Source organism: Pogona vitticeps, chromosome 4, assembly GCF_051106095.1.
Source record: "Pogona vitticeps strain Pit_001003342236 chromosome 4, PviZW2.1, whole genome shotgun sequence".
NCBI classification, from domain to species: domain Eukaryota; kingdom Metazoa; phylum Chordata; class Lepidosauria; order Squamata; family Agamidae; genus Pogona; species Pogona vitticeps.
Window position 1 is genome coordinate 238,274,421 of NC_135786.1, and position 12,348 is coordinate 238,286,768.

A 12,348-nucleotide genomic window follows, 5' to 3' on the forward strand; every position below is an offset into this window, starting at 1 on the left:
CCCAACTCTGGGAGGCAGTGGAAGACAGGGGGGCCCGGCGTGCTCTGGTCCATGGGGTCACGAAGAGTCGGACACAACTTAACGACTAAACAACAACAAAGAGTGGCACAGAGTCCGTAGCTCAAGCCAGGCCTTTTATGCCCTGTGTTCCCTAGAATTCTTCTTGAGCTCTCCTTAATTGTGATCTTAGGCTTTTCATATTTACATCACTCTGAAAGTGAGTGTTCATCATATCTCATAAGCTTCTGACACTAGAATGCTCTCTGCTAGGGTTGTAGCCCCCCCCCATGGCTTCTGGGAGTTTTATTCCCCCCAAATTAATGTTCCCAAACTTGCAAACAGATTAACTGTTACAGGTAGGATTGTGAGTCGAGATCAGTGTTTTCTAGTCACAACCGTCTAACCAAGTAATCCGTAACCTGCTCCCAGCACATTTACATTGAAAAAGCATTTTTAACGGGGTAAAGAAAACACATGAAACATAGATTTTTTTCAGAATATAATTCTAACCTAATAATTCTAACATAATGTGATTATGGAGGGTGGGGCTGTAAATCTGCCTCTATCAGATAAAATTGGAGAAGAGGAAAAAAGTTGGTACAGCCAGCACTCAAAATGGTCGCAAGTCGAGGTGGCCCAGCGCCAAAAAGCTGAGCCTGGCTGGAGGAAGCCCCCCAGGGAGCGGACAGACGGAGCGCCCCTGCCGGGCTCAGCCTCCCAGCGCTCAGCCTCCCGGCGCACCTCTGGGAGGGGCTGGCTCCAGAGCTGGAAGCGCCATGGGGGGCACCATCAGCACTGGCGTCGTCGACTTGGGGCCGTCTGGTAAGGTCAGGGGCCGGTTTTTAAAAATTCTGGGTTGCTTTTGGATAAGTCGAGGCACCCTTGCAGTATCTTCCTCTTTCCTTTCTACCTCTTTTCTTCTTCTTTTCCCCTTTGCTTTCTGTGAGCTCTCATCACTGTTCCTTGACGTGCGGTCACCTTGAGAATCCGATCCAGCTAGAGGAGAAACAAGAGGGGGGGGGGAAATGATCTCAAATTGAGCCCAGTTCCAGTTCCCACAGCTCTATCTACTGAACTATCCAACAAACAGCAACAGAGCATGGACAGAGTTCCTACTCCAGTCCTCTGAAGGTGCCCATGGCCACAGAGACTGGCGAAACGTCAGGAAGAACAACCTTCAGAACAAAGAGCCAAAGAGCCCGAAAAACCCACAGCAACTATCAAATTAATCCAATTATTAAATTAAACAGTTGATCAAACTAGCAATTTAAATGAACTTAAATAAAATTTTAAATAAAAATACATTTGTTTCAAAACTAAACAAGACATAAGAATATTAAACGGAAATAATAAAGAAAATAAACCGAAGATTCTCCCCTACAACCAATACTTACCCAAGAAAGAATTGTTTTTACTAATATCAGAATAAAACAGAGAAAAGCTGTAAAAGGATCTATATCAAAAAAACAACCGAACAGCGTTTTTGCATTTAATTGGCTTGCTCTGAAAGCCTGCCTCTGAAAGTCTGGCAGATGTTTTTAGGGCACCTCTGCTGGCATCATCCTAACGCCCTTTGAGGCGCCCAACAATCCTGGCCTGGCTGAAGGCTGTCCTCACCAGGGGAAGAACGGCCTGGGCTGTACCCATGGCATCTTCCCGCCCTGCCCTAATCAAAAGGGGAAATCCTCGTTATTTATTTTCTAACTGGCCGATCGTTTCTGAGTTCTTGGAGAAGCAGTCAAGGTGACCCAAATGCCCGTTCTTCTTCTTCTTCTTCTGTGAATACACACAGATGGGCTTAGCCTGCGCCTGCGCTGACCTTCTCGGACCATTCCAGAGCTAAAAGTCGCCATTTTATGGGGTGATTCCCTCATGAGGCACCAGCTCCTCCCACCCAAGATTCCCCTCAGTTCCTTTTTTCCGCCCTGCTGTAAAGTTCTACAGAGCATACATAGAGCTATTTCCACAGGGGTTTTTCCCCTTAGCTTATTGATCAATTCCCTCTAAAACGAGGCTGAAGTTAGCTTCTTATTTGGCCAGCTTCTTATTCACTTCTTATTCGTGTCCCAACTTCTTATTCACTTCTTATTGGTGTCCCAGCTTCTTATTCAGAATATGTTGTATTTAAACTATTAAACCAAGTTGGATCACTCAAATATCAGTGTATTAATAATAAATCATAGCTCTAACACAAATTACAATAGTATTTTGCCTGGCCCAATGCTGTTTTGGGCACGGAATAAGCTGGCCAAGTGGGCACCGCTGCATATTTTACCATTTTGAATAATCAGCTGGAGTTCTGCAAGGGTTAATGAGCCTTGGGCAATAACTTTCACACCAGAAACCAAGAGAGGGGCATCACTTACATATGACCCACTTCTAATTTGCCTGGCCCAACGCTGTTTTGGGCACGGAATAGGCTGGCCAAGTGGGCACCGCTGCATATTTTACGCTGAAGTTGTCGGGTTCTTCTGTAGTCATGGTTTTTGTCTTAACATTCAACTGCAGTCTTGCGTTAACATTTTTTTTTCACTGTCCCTAAAAATTGTTAATGCCTTTGCTACTTTCTGCCAGTAAGGTGGTGTTATTTGCATATCTTAAACTACTGATGTTTATTCAACCAATTTTCATTCCTTCTTCCTTTGAATCTACTCTGTCTTGCCGTATATGTTCTGTCTATGGATCGAACAGATAAGGGGATAAAATGCACCCTCGCCTGATGCCTTTGCCTACAGGAAACTATGGTGTCACTGCATATCCTATCCTAGCAGTAGCTTCTTGTCCACAACACAAGTTATGCACCTGGACAACCAAGGACTGAGGCGCACCCATTTTTTTTTCAGAACAACTCATAGTTTCTGTGATCCACACAATCAAAGGCTTTGCACTTTGTCTAGAAAGCACAGACCGATCTTCTTTGGCGTGCTCCATTAGCCAGTGGATGTTTGCAATATGACATTAAATACCTCTTCCTTTTCAAAATCCAGCTTGACCATCCGGTATTTCTCACTCCATATAAGGCAAAAGGCTTTCTTGCCACACCTTGAGCATCACTTTGTTCGCATGGCAAATCCGAGTCATGGTTCTACACCTGCGGTACTCCTTGGCATCTCCTTTCTTGGGGACAGCCATGCATATGGGGTGTTTCCAGTCTGTGGACCATGGTTTTGTTTTCCATATTTGTTGGCATATTCTTGAACAGCCTTCTTTTTGATGTACAGGTGCTGCCCCCTCCCTCCCCTTCATCCATCTCCGAGGAGGCTCCAAGTCTGTTTCACTGAGGCGAGGAACCAGGCGAGCCACGCCAGCATGCTTGTGTCAAGTAGAGCAGCCAATGGTGGGGAGAGGCAGGGCAAACACGGGTATCCCCACACACGTGTCCAAACGTTCACACATTTTTAAAATTTCTCTCTCTCGCTCTCTCTCTCTCTCACACACACACAGAGAATTTAAAAAATCTGTGAACGTTTACACACACACACACACACACAAACATATAAAGACAGAGGGCCAGCTCTCCAGCTGCTCTGGACTCCAGCTCCCAGAAGCCCCACCCGGCACGGCCAAAGGCAAGGGATTCTGGGAGCTGAAGTCCAAAGCACCCCGAAGGAGCTGGGAAGGCTGAAGATGGACCACTTTCTCGTGTTCCCTTCAATCAATCAATCAGACCTTTATTGGCATAGACAAGACAACATATAAAAGGAAAATTAAAAGAGGAGTGCAGTTTGCTGGTGTGAGGAGGAAAGTAAGGAAACAACAAGTAGTGAGCCGTCCCCTCAGATAGTTATCGTGGAGTCAGAGATATCAGTGAAGCCCGGAATAAAAGAACAAGCAGAGGAGATAGAGGAAGGTCGCGCGGGCAGAGTAGAGAAAGCTCGAGAGGAGGAAAGGCGCGCGGGTGAGGATGACAGGCGCGTGAGAGAAAGTCAGTTGAAACGGTTGAGAGAGGAAAGGGAAGGTGCGAGAAGCAAGGTGTGCCGTGAAAGGGAGCAGATAGATGTTTTCCTAACTACCGAAGAGGGAGAGATCTCTAAGGAGACGGAGAAGGTGTCTGTGTTTAAAGAAAGAGAGTCGGGAAAGACCATTGAAGATGTTCAAGCCTTCTCAGTCCCAGTGAAGAGATCTGCTCAAGCCCTGTTTGAAGGTGGAAGTGAGGAGGGAAAGACCAGTGCGACAAGACCGATCATTCCTGGGCTGAGCCCCGAAGAATGGACCGTATTGGTCTTCCCGAAGAAGCGTGGTCCTGCTCGAATAGTGCATCACATTCCCCCAGAAGTGGAGAAGGAAATGTCGAAAGAGGGGGATTGGGCCCGCCACCCTTGTTGCGGGACCCTGTGCGCTGTTCGCAACAATTTTCTGAGACTACCCACGGAAGAGGAAGAGAAAACAAGAACCTATTACTAAAAGGGTTAGAGGAAGATAAATCGTTGTTATGGTTCTGGGAGAGTTCTCCTCCCTCGTTGTCTGTTCATGGTTTAAATGTTAGCAACAAAGAAATGACAAGTGAGCATATTAATAAAAATGTTTCGTTAAATACTTCTGAATCCTCTCTTATGTCTCCAAATAAAGAAAAGCCCTTAAAAGACAGAGAACCCACTCACATTGGCGCCCAACCCGGGGCTGCTTCGGAGACACCAACGAAGAAAGAGGGAGATGTAAAACAAACAATAGCAAGACAAGAGAGAATGATCAATTTATTAGTAGAACAACAGAATATAATACTATCTCAACTAGCGAGAAATACAGATCGTAAAGAACCGAGGGAGGAGGCTGCAAATAAAAACGCATGGGTAGCAGGACCAGCTCCAATCCGATTACAAAAAATGACGACGGATGATGACCCTGAAGCATATTTAAATACATTCGAAAGAGTAGCTCTTGCAGCTGGATGGCCCAAAGAGCAATGGACTTTAATTTTAACACCTTGTTTGTCTGGAAACTTACAAGAAATGGTCGACACTTTACCCCCTAGTGAAGCTCTGCAATATAACAAAGTAAAATCCATGATCTTACAAACTCTCAATTTGACAGAGGAAGCTTATCGGAAAAAATTCCGCAGTTTGAAATGGAAAAATGGATTACATCCGCGTACTTTAGTACAAAAACTGAAAGCTAACCTGATAAGATGGGTCCGACCTGAAGAAAGAAGCAAAGAACAAATACTTGATGCAGTCGTATTGGAACAACTAGTAACCACTTTACCCGCGAATATGAGAGCCTGGGTCCAGAGAAATCACCCATGTGACCTAGATGCCGCGATACGATTGGTCGAAGACTTCTGTATTGCCGACGAAGGATCGCGCGAGAGTCACTGGTCTTACAACGAGAAAGGGAGAGTCAGAGAGAAGATGGCGTCCGAAAGCAACGTGGCTGGTTCGCAACGGCCTGCGCGCGACATGAAGGGTGAAACCAGCAAGCCGGGAGGATCGAGAAAAATTATGGAAGCTTATCCAAAATGGAAAGAACCCAGAGAATTCAGAGGGGCTTGTTTCCAATGTGGATCTTTAGAACATCAAAAGAAAAATTGCCCCGGAGTAGATTGCTCATGGATTAAAGATTGGAGTCAGGTGACTGGGGGAAGTGGGGAACAAAAGAATGGATGGGAGGTGATCGCGTGTGTAAACGGAGAAACGAAGAAAGCCTTAATTGACTCCGGAAGTGGGAAAACTTTGGTAAAAGACTTAAAGAGGGTTGTGGAAAAGGGGGAATTAACGGTTAGATGTATACATGGAGAGGTAAAAACCTATAAGACTGCTATTGCAACTGTTGAGATTAACAATGTAAAAAGAGATATGGTAATTGGTATTGTACCTGGTTTGGTCAGAGAAATGATTTTAGGAAGAGATTGGTTAGAAATGAAAGAGTTGATGACTTCCACAGAAGTTATGCAAGGGGAATGTGTGAAACAAAATGTAAATGAAATGTTTGAAGATGTGTCTAGACATAATACGCGACTGTGGCAACAAGACGATGATACTTTGGTTAAGTTTATGGGAAAAGCAAAGGAAGAAGGGATGGTTAGGAATGGCGAAGTGGGTTTTGAAATGCGTGATGGTCTTTTATACAGGATATCAATTGAAGGCATCCCACAGTTAGTAGTCCCCAAGAAATGGAGGGTAAATATTTTACAGTTGGCTCATGACATACCAATGGCTGGCCACTTAGCTGTTCAGAAAATGAGTGCTAGAATTTTACAAAGATTTTGGTGGCCCAATGTATGGGCAGATATAGAAAAATATTGTAAAACATGTAGACAATGTCAAATGACTCAACCTAAACCAGAACCTGGAGCTGGTTTAATACCGATGCCTTTAGTTGATACGCCTTTTGAACGGATTGGGTTAGACATAATAGGACCTTTAACCAAGTCTAATGCTGGATATAATTATATTTTGGTACTAATAGATTACGCAACCAGATATCCTGAGGCAATTCCCTTAAGAACCACTTCTGCAAAAGTTTTGGCTAAAGAATTAATGCAAATCTTTTCAAGGTTAGGGTTCCCTAAGGAAGTAATCACGGATCAAGGATCTAACTTTATGAGTCAAACTTTTAAGGAGATGTGGAAGTTATTAGATGTAAAACCACTAAAAACTACAGTATATCATCCTCAATGTAACGGCCTCGTGGAAAGATTTAATAAGACATTAAAAGGAATGTTAAGAAAATTAGTTATAGATAAACCTAGAAATTGGCACTTACTTGTTGCCCCATTAATGTTTGCTATTAGGGAAGTGCCCCAAGCTTCAACGGGTTTCTCCCCATTTGAGTTACTATACGGAAGAAACCCTAGGGGAATTTTAGATTTAATAAAAGAAGGTTGGGAATTCGGTAAAGATGAGTCACAATTACAAATTAAACAAATTATCGAAATGAGAGAACATTTAAATCACGTTGCTAAGGAGGCGAAAGAACAATTAAGGAAAACCCAAAAAGGTCAAAAATTCAGGTATGACAAGAAGGTAAGAGAAAGGTATTTTGAAGCTGGTGATAAAGTTTTGTTGTTACTTCCGTCTGAACAATCAAAATTATTCGCCAGGTGGCAAGGACCATATACTGTGATAAAAAGATTGAATGAAACTAACTATGAGATAGCTACTCCAGATAAAAAGAAGAAATCAGGGATTTTCCATGTTAATCTATTAAAAGAATGGATGGAAAGAGACATTTTTATAGGAGACATTAATGAGGAAGATTTTGGACCAGACATACTAGGGTGTAAATCACCGGAAGAGGAATTGATATTAGAGGAAAATTTGAATGAGACACAAAAATTAGAAATTAGGAGATTGCAATCCAAATTTAAAGACGTATTTTGTAATAAACCGGGGTTTACTAAAGTGGGTATGCATTGCATAAATACCATACCAGGGAAGATAGTGAGGTCGGGTGCACGAAATTGGCCATATCATCTTAAAGAAAAAATTAATAAAGAAGTTGATGAAATGTTAGCCTTGGGAGTAATAGAGATGTCTTATAGTCCTTGGAGAAGTTACCCAGTTATGGTGCCTAAGTCAGATGGAAGTATTAGGTTATGCATTGATTTTAGGAAACTAAATGACGTGTCCAAATTTGATGCATACCCTATGCCTAAAATAGAAGATTTATTGGAAAGAATTGGAGGAGCCACCGTGCTCAGTCCTCTTGACTTAGTAAAAGGTTACTGGCAAATTCCGTTAAGAGATGAGGATAAAGAAAAGACGGCCTTCGTAACCCCTAAAGGCCTTTACCAATTTCACGAATGCCATTTGGATTACATGGAGCCTCTGCTACGTTCCAAAGAGTAATGGATAAAGTGTTAGAGCCTGTGAAAGAATTTTCAGCTGCTTATATTGACGACATATTAATATACAGTAAGACTTTTGAGGAACATGTCAGACATTTGGAAAGAGTATTAATTGAATTGAGGAAAGCTAATTTATGTGTCAGTCCATCCAAATGTAAAATAGCACGCCGGGGCATAAAATATTTAGGATTTTTGATAGAAGATGGGGAAATTAGGCCTGTGCCTGAAAAGGTAGATAAGATTAATAAATGGATGGTTCCTAGGAATAAAAGGGAAGTGCAACAATTCCTTGGACTGGCTGGTTACTATAGACAGTTTATACCGAATTATTCAGAGATTACAGCGCCTCTGACTGATTTGACGAAAAAGAAGAAGTGTAATAAGATAGTGTGGGGGAGATTAGAACAAATTGCTTTTGAAAAGGTGAAAAGTATTTTGAGTGAGTTGCCTCATCGATATGCTCCTGATTTTCAAAAGACATTTATTGTACAAACCGATGCTTCCGATAGGGGGATCGGAGCCGTTCTTTCTCAAACAGATGAGCAAAAAGAGTACCCGATTATGTATATTAGTAGGAAATTGAGTGATAGAGAAAGACGTTACGCCACCATCGAAAAAGAAGCTTTGGCTGTAAAATGGGCTATTCAATCTTTCAAGTATTATTTGTTGGGTGCTCCTTTTATATTGATGACAGACCATGCACCTTTGCAATGGTTAAATAAGATGAAAGATTCTAACGCGAGATTAACTCGGTGGTATTTGTCGCTACAACCTTTTTCTTTCCAAGTTCAGTATAGAAAGGGGAAAAATCATATTAACGCTGATTATTTTTCTCGACAGGAGGTGGAAGAGAACATAGAAGCCGAGAGGACGGCCCACTCAAGGGAGGGGGCGTGTGAGGAGGAAAGTAAGGAAACAACAAGTAGTGAGCCGTCCCCTCAGATAGTTATCGTGGAGTCAGAGATATCAGTGAAGCCCGGAATAAAAGAACAAGCAGAGGAGATAGAGGAAGGTCGCGCGGGCAGAGTAGAGAAAGCTCGAGAGGAGGAAAGGCGCGCGGGTGAGGATGACAGGCGCGTGAGAGAAAGTCAGTTGAAACGGTTGAGAGAGGAAAGGGAAGGTGCGAGAAGCAAGGTGTGCCGTGAAAGGGAGCAGATAGATGTTTTCCTAACTACCGAAGAGGGAGAGATCTCTAAGGAGACGGAGAAGGTGTCTGTGTTTAAAGAAAGAGAGTCGGGAAAGACCATTGAAGATGTTCAAGCCTTCTCAGTCCCAGTGAAGAGATCTGCTCAAGCCCTGTTTGAAGGTGGAAGTGAGGAGGGAAAGACCAGTGCGACAAGACCGATCATTCCTGGGCTGAGCCCCGAAGAATGGACCGTATTGGTCTTCCCGAAGAAGCGTGGTCCTGCTCGAATAGTGCATCACATTCCCCCAGAAGTGGAGAAGGAAATGTCGAGAGAGGGGGATTGGGCCCGCCACCCTTGTTGCGGGACCCTGTGCGCTGTTCGCAACAATTTTCTGAGACTACCCACGGAAGAGGAAGAGAAAACAAGAACCTATTACTAAAAGGGTTAGAGGAAGATAAATCGTTGTTATGGTTCTGGGAGAGTTCTCCTCCCTCGTTGTCTGTTCATGGTTTAAATGTTAGCAACAAAGAAATGACAAGTGAGCATATTAATAAAAATGTTTCGTTAAATACTTCTGAATCCTCTCTTATGTCTCCAAATAAAGAAAAGCCCTTAAAAGACAGAGAACCCACTCACAGCTGGTCTTTGTTGCACAGGATTGTAACATAGTATAAAAAGGATGCTACGTTCGCAGATACATCCTGTAGAGAGTCACTCAACATAAAGTAAACTTTATCAGCTTCGGAGAGGCCTGATTTGTTTTTTAAAATTGGTTCTAAAAGTTGTATACGAGGGGCAGTATACTTGGGACACCCTAGTAGGATATGGGAAATTGAATCGATACAATTTTGTTTGCATGAACAAAGCCTATCAGCGTAGGGGGTCCTTAAAAATCTGCCAGTCAGGACTGCAGATGGCATCACATTAAACCGGGCCAATGAAAACGCCCTCCGGTGCTGGGGGTTACTTAGTGCAGAAAGATATGAAGCTATATGTCCAAATTTGCAAGGAAGAGACAATTTCGTTGGTGAACAAGTCTTGTTGGCCGCATTATAGAGATTTTGTTGCTCAATATCCAGGACTCTTCGTTTGATTATTTGAAACGTTTCAGAGGCAGACAGCATATAAAAAGAGTCCAAGCATAGACCCAAAGCACTAATTTTTTTCTCGATGATGGCAAGCCAGTTGGAGGGGGACAAATCTTGAAGTAATTGAAAAATGAGACTATTTGGATCAGGGTCGTTATGAAGTCTCAGCCAGTATTTGAAGGTAATCAACCAGGCTCTAGATTCGATTGAAGTCTGTCCAGTTTCCAGGCAAAGAGCAGCGTAAGGAACACAAATAGGCAGCCCTAATATTTTGCGAAGAAATTTTGACTGGATACACTCAATCGAATGGTCGAATGAGCTAATCCATATAGGGCAACCATATAAAATTTGGGCCTGAACTTTAGCGTTAAAGACCTTTATGGCTGCCGGGATGAATTGGTTGCCGGTATTGTAGAAAAACCGGGAGACTGCGAAGGCGCTGGAAGTGGCTAGATTTGAAACAGAATTACGGTGTTGTGTCCAAAATAGGTTATATTGAAAGTTGATACCAAGGTATTTGTAATGCTTGACCTGTTCAATTATGTTTCCATTGATTACCCATTTTGAGGGTCGCCAGGATTTGGAGAAAACAAGAATTTTTGATTTTTCGCAGTTTAGTAGTAGCTTGTTTTGGTTGAGATATTCGAGGCACCTGGTAAGTAGGCGTTTCAAACCCACACGGGTGCGGGAAATTAGAACGGCATCATCCGCGTAAAGGAGCAGAGGGACTTGTAGGGAGCCGATTTTAGGAGAGTGAGCATCTATTTCAGCCAGGAAAGGAGCCATATCATTGAGAAACAGGTTAAATAAAGCGGGCGCTAGGATGCAGCCCTGTTTGACGCCTTTATTAACCGGGATCTTTAATGTTAGTATTCCAGTGGGGGAGCACTTGACTTGGCATGTTGTAGAAGTATGCAGCCTTTTGATGAGGAAGAGCAGCCTTGGATCAATGTTCAGTTTGTTTAGTTTAGTCCAGAGAAGATCTCTGTCAATAGAATCAAAAGCTCCCTTCAGATCCAGGAAAGCAGTGTAGAGTTTGCAATTGGGCTTCTGTGAGTATTTGTTGGCCAGATGATAGAGAACCAGACAGTGGTCTGTAGTTGACTTCCCTTTAGTGAACCCGATTTGTTCAGGCCCGAGGATTTTGGACTGTGCCATCCAGGAGGCAAGTTTGGCCATTAGATGCTTTGCATAGAGTTTCCCGATGATGGACAAAAGACTAATTGGTCTATAGTTGGAGGGAAGTGAACGGTCTCCCTTCTTGAAGATGGGAGTTATAATGGCATTCGTCCATGCTTCTGGCATTAAGCCAGTTTGGTCAGCCATTGAAAAGGTGGAAGCAAGAAGGGGGGCCCAAAAGTCCGAGTCATGCTTTAGCATTTCAGCTGAGATGACATCGGGGCCAGGGGCTTTTCCATTTTTGAGTTGAGAAATTAACTCACGGACTTCGTCGGGTGTGGTCAAGGGCCAGTTGGGTAAGGCGGTCAATGGGGGATCTAAAAAGTTTGGAACATCAGTTTGACTTTCTTCGAACAGAGCTGAGAAGTGTCGAAACCACTCCAGTGATGAAACTGTGGAAGCCTCTGGATCAGCTTTGTGAGAGGACCCAGATATTATAGACCAGAAGAGTTTAGGTTTATTATGGATTGTGGCTTGATATAGCTGTTCCCACTGGGAAAATGAAAGGTCTTCTTTCTTTTTCTGGGTAAGTTGTTGGAGTTGTTTTTTGAGGTCAAAGTATCTTAGAAGTAGAGATCTGTCATTAGAGTCCCGGAATTGGCGGTAAGTATCACGGATGAGACGTTTCAGTTCACAGCACCCCTTGTCTGCCCAGGGAAAACTATAAGGCGTTCTTAAGTTCCTTTGAGATCTTGGGCTCTGGATCAAGGAGTCAACTATGTGGGAAAGTATAGCCTCGTATCTTTTAATAAATTCGGGGGGGGGTCGTCAGCTGAAATACAGAGTAGCTGGAGATCTAACATGGTGTGGGATTTGATTAAGTTAGAAAATATTTGTATTGAGGCCTCGTTCCAATGGATTTTGCATAGGGCCTCAGTAGATTCAGCAGGGAATTGTTTGGCTAAAAGAGAGCTTGGCTGGTAGTGAAGCTTAATTATCAATGTTAAGGGAACGTGGTCGCTATCTGTGTGGTCGCCCACTGCAAAATCAGAAACGTGTGGCAGAAAAGAAGAAGAGACCACTATATAGTCAATTACGCTGCAGCCTCTGGGTGACAGGAAAGTAAAATCACCGGAATTGGCGAAGTTCATTGACCCATTAAGCCATATTCTGTTAAACTGGAAACAGAATTTTGTTAAACAGATACCAGCACGGTTTAGTAGTTTGT

At 43.2% G+C, this 12,348-nt stretch overlaps 1 long non-coding RNA gene across 1 annotated transcript; it reads right to left on the bottom strand.

Annotated features, from left to right (window-relative positions):
• Nucleotides 1-563: 563 nt before the first annotated feature.
• Nucleotides 564-3,484, bottom strand: LOC140707019 (uncharacterized). The gene is made up of 2 exons (XR_012087025.2): nt 2,967-3,484; nt 564-996 (listed from the first exon to the last, which is right to left on the bottom strand). It is a non-coding gene; the product is annotated as an uncharacterized LOC140707019 (long non-coding RNA).
• Between the last annotated feature and the right edge of the window lie 8,864 nt (nt 3,485-12,348).